Source organism: Chrysochloris asiatica, unplaced genomic scaffold, assembly GCF_000296735.1.
Source record: "Chrysochloris asiatica unplaced genomic scaffold, ChrAsi1.0 scaffold00140, whole genome shotgun sequence".
NCBI classification, from domain to species: Eukaryota; Metazoa; Chordata; class Mammalia; order Afrosoricida; family Chrysochloridae; genus Chrysochloris; species Chrysochloris asiatica.
The window spans coordinates 2,260,587-2,265,384 of record NW_006408658.1 but is presented as its reverse complement, the minus strand read 5'-3'; the positions used below and the strand labels follow the sequence as shown (position 1 = coordinate 2,265,384).

General features: G+C 48.1%; 1 protein-coding gene across 1 annotated transcript in view; it reads right to left on the bottom strand.

Moving 5' to 3' along the window:
- DCHS1 (dachsous cadherin-related 1) overlaps positions 1 to 4,763 on the bottom strand; it is a 59,422-nt gene extending 54,659 nt beyond the window's left edge. The window contains exon 1 of the mRNA XM_006870173.1: positions 4,469 to 4,763. The gene's annotated coding sequence lies outside the window, so the exon portion shown is untranslated. The remainder of the gene's footprint in view (positions 1 to 4,468) is intronic.
- Positions 4,764 to 4,798: the final 35 nt, after the last annotated feature.

The following is a 4,798-nucleotide window of genomic DNA, read 5'->3' as shown; positions in this document are numbered from 1 at the left end:
TTTCATTAAGAGGCAGAAATTTTGCCCAAGGACAATGGAAAGACTGCAGAGCAGGGAGTGAATGGCTGGATTTCTACCTTAGGAAGTTCCATCCCTCTTGCTGCAATGAGAAGGATGGATTGGAAAAGGAATGCATGAAACCCACCATAGACTAATCATGTGTTTCTTTGCCTATCTAATCTAAAGGAGTCCTGGTATGGCTCTAAAGAATAAGCACTGGACTGCTAACCACAAGGTCAGTGGTTCAAACTCACCAGCCTCTCCTTGGAAACTTTTGATAGGGTTGTTATGAACCAACTCAAACACACTTAACAACAACAATAATCCACTAAAGTGTAACCTCTTTGAGGGTAGAACCTGTGTCTTCTATCAATATTTTTTCATCACCTAGCTGTATATTCATTAAATGTTGGTAGAATAAAATGGTGGCTCAGAAGCCAAAAGAGAAACTGATTCAAAGAAAAAGAGTAAAAAATGCTACACCTTGCTAAAAGGTCAAGTAATTGAGGACTTTTGAAAAGAATCCCCAGATTTGTAAGGTATGGGATCACTTTCTCTCAGGGAGAGAAGGTACAATGAAGGGGTAGGAAAAATAGGAAGTGAGATGTGGGAACAGCTATGTACAAAAGATTCTTGTACAAAATATAGCAGTAAAGCAAAATGAGAAAACATATTTTACTAACAAGACATTAGGGATTAAGGAAGACTAGGAGACACTGGAGGATCTTTATGTGCTCAAAGGAGGAATAGATATAAAGGGAGAAACTGGAAACATAGCAAAGTCAGGGACTAATCAGACTCGGGAAGTCCCTAACAGAGGAGAGAAGGGAAGGGAAGGGATCCACAACACAGGTGAAGGACTAGCCTTCTACTGAAGACACCTCTTCTTCATCATAGGAAGAAAAGAGACAGGTAAAGGTAAAATTGAGGGTGGAGACAGAAAGCTGAGGGAATTCAAACCAGATTGTTGCGATTTTCTCAGTGAGAAGAGTAGACCAAGTTCTCTACTCTTAATTCCTGTTTCTTCAATCCCCACATCGGCTCTGTCACTGAGACCTGTTGACACCACTGGCAGAAGAACCCTTGAAACCATCTCCTTTCTCCTTCTCCACTGCCACAACTCCAGTTCAGGTTAGTGTTATCCCCTCGTCTTGCTACAAATGTCTTCCCTTCAGGATCCTACTTCTATTCTCCACACTGCTATCAGAGTGATCTCTAAAACAGAGCTGATCACATCAGGCCACAGCTCCAAATGATTTGACTAGTCTTCAATATTCTTGGGTAAAATTGATTTCTGCATACAACCCTGTATGATCGAACCTTCTCTTTCCCTCTTCCAGGGTCTCTCTTATCTCTCCTCACCTCATGTGTTAAGTCCCAGGCCCTCTCACCTCTCCTCGCCTCATGTTTTAAGTTCAAACACACAACACATTCTTTCACCTGAGCTCACCTCACCTCCACCTCTCTTTGCTTGACTGACACCCTCTTTATCCATCAAGTTTAAGCTTAAATGTTACTTCCCCGAAAAAGCCTTTTCTGACCTCCCTATGTGCTGCCATATTACAGCACTCACCCTATAGCCCATAAGCCCCATGAGGGCAAAGGCCATGACTATTTGCCCATCCTTGTAAAGCCAACACCTACCACAGAACTATTAGAGTCCTGGTGTGGCGCTGTGAGACAAGCACTGGAGTGTTAACCTCAAGGTCGGCAACTCAAACCCACCAGCCGCTCCTCAGAAACCCTAGACTGGGTGGGTTGCTAGGAGTTGGAACCGATTTGGTGACGCTTAACAACATCAACAACCACAGAGTTGGAGTTAGTGCTTACTATGTATTTGCTGAATAAATGAACCAACCCAAACCACAACCATTGTCATCGAATCAATTCCAACTCAAAGCAATTTACAGGGAAGGGTAGAACCACACAGAGTTTCCAAGGACACAAATCTTTATGGAAGTAAATTGGCACATCTTTCTCCTGCAACAGCTGCTGGTGAGTTTCAATTGATTGTCTTTCAGTTTCAAGTGCTTTACCCACCATGCCACCAGGACTTCTACAAATGATTCAAATCACTGATAAATTAACCTGAGCCCAGAAGCAGAGTGTATTATGTATTGAGCTGCTAACTGCAGGTCAGCAGTTTGAATCTACCAGCCAATTCGTGTTAGAACAAGAAAGTTTTCTGCTTCCATAAAGATTTACAGCCTCAGAAATCCTACATAGGATCTCTATGAAGTCAGAATTGACTCAATGGCAGTACGTTTGCATTTTATAAACAATGGGAGTACAATAAGATTAAGGGGTGTGAAGAAAATAGAAAAACCCACAGTGATTCAAGCTCACCAGCCACTCCTAGGAAACCCTATATGGGGTCGCTATGGGTCGGAACCAACTTGACAGCACACAACAATAAGTTACTGTGCAGGACGAAGATGAGGTTGTCTGTTTTGCTAAAGATTTAAGATTTACAGTCTTGAAAACCCTATACAGGGTCACTATGAGTCAGAACTGACGCGATGAAAGTGGGTAAGTATTTATTTATTTTTGGAAGACCTACTCAGGTGGGAATTAATAGACTCATGAATTTACAGATAGCATCACTTGGCATGGTGGAGAATCAATCATTCCAGATAACACTGAGACTTTGTAGGGCAGGTAAACTCAAGGACAGTGGTGCAAAGAGTGGCCAATAAACAGTTGAAGGGAAAGAAAGTAAGCACAAAGCCAAGAAAGAGCAGATCAGAAGCAGAGAGGTCAAGGGGCAAGAGATCATTCTGAGGTTGAAGATTCAGTGTGATGGGAGTTAGGAGATAGGCTGTGGGTAGAGAGTGGAATGCAAGTAGTAGTGTGCCATTTTAAAGATGGAATAGCTCCAATGAGTGATCCTGGAGGGCAGATGAAAGTGACAGGAGCTAAAAATGTCAACAAAGTGTGAGCCTGGTCCTAGGAGGGGTACTTAGAACCATGGGAGGACATGGTATGGGAGGAAGACTAATCAGGCCCCAAAATTTTTAGGGAACAAGAAAGTACGGTATATGGATGAGAAGGAATAATGGGTAGCATAGCCAAGATGGTGTGAATATCATAAGGTAATGGCATTTATCAACTAGAGCAGTTCTTCTGGTGGTACGTGTATCACTTATGACTGTGTTAAGGGTTGTACAAGTTGCTGAGTGTGTGGTGAGGATGATTGTGAAACTGCCCCCTGTTAGTGTTAAGCCTCTGGGAGTTGTTATATACAGGTGATTACAGTGAAGTACAACTTACATGAAGTGTTGTCCAATGGGTCAGTATTGCTGTGATACTATATCCTGAGAATGAGCCTGTGTGGCTTAGCTGATACAGTATCTCTCGAGGATATGTGTTGTTGATGACAATGTCAATGGGAGGTTGGCAGTAACAGTGTCTCCCATGTGTTGGCCATGACAATGATCCTGCTGGAATGTGTTGGCTGCAACATTTCTACTGTGGATATGTGTTGTCATGAGAGCATCTTCTGTAGGTGTGTATTGGCTCAACAGAATCTATTGGGTGGGCGTGTTGCCTCTGACAGTGCTTTCCAGGCCATGTGGAATAGCTGTGAGGGTATCTCCAGTGGTTATGTGCTGCCTGCACTGTGTCCCCTGTGGATTCAGTAGGGCTATGACTGTGTCCCCTGTGCATATTTGAAAAGTTGACATAAGCGACAGTATTTTTCTGCCCTATGACCTTGTGGCTGCCGGCCCAGCCCACACCACACTGAGTTCATTGTGCTTCTAGATCTCTCTTTCCCCACCCTCTCCACGTGGGACCCAGGCCTGCAGTGACCTCCCTCTGTCCGCTGCCCAGGATTCTGATCCAGGCATTCTGCACACAAAGTCTCACTTGCTCCAGCACCAGCTTGTATTCAGAACACAAGTCTGGGGGACCAAGGACCACTTCTCTGCTAAGTTTCTTTGTCTCAGTTTGTCTCTGTCACACACCCATCCTCCACATTCTGACACATGGCTCCCAAAGAATTGGGCAACACACACACACACACACACACACACACACACGTTCTCTCACAGAGGCTCGCTCACCACGACACACTCATTCTGACCCGCACACCCTCGGGGTGACACGCACATACACACAGCCAGACACGCATAGATGCAACCTTCCAGTGACATGCACTACTTACATTCCGAAGATGCACTCACACTTGGACACAACCCTGTCCGCACCTCCAAACCCCGGGCACACTCTCACGCCGCCACATACTCGGGTGACACACGCACACAAAGACACCCAGGCCCTGCCCCCACGCTCACGTTCACGCTCGCCCTCGTCCCGCAGGCCCAAGCCCCCCCCCTCCCCCCATTGTCTCGGGCTCAGAACAAAGCCCCCGGCTCCTCCGCGACCGCCGCGGTCGTCCCCGCCGCCCGGGGGAGGCCCGCGGAGTAGCAGGCGAGGCCGGATGGGCCAGGCGGCCGCAGGCACTGACCTCCGCGCTGCGCGGGCTCCGTCGCCAGGTCTTGGGGCGCCGTCCAGCTGCGGTCAACCCCCGGGGCAGCGCTCGCCCTCGCGGGGCCTGGGGCCGCTCATCGTACACTGCCGCAATAGCCCGGCCCGGCACTCTGCTCCGGGAAGCCGGCCGTCTATCCGTGCGCCCTTGGCCGTCGGTCTGTCTGTCTGTCCGCCGCCGCTGGGGCACCGCCTCCTCCACAGCGGCCCGCGGAGGATGCGAGATTCGCCGACGCGGCCCCGCGCCCCCTCCTCTCTACTCCCCTCCCCCGCCCTCCGAGCGGTAACCCGAGCCCCCGCCCCTCCGCCC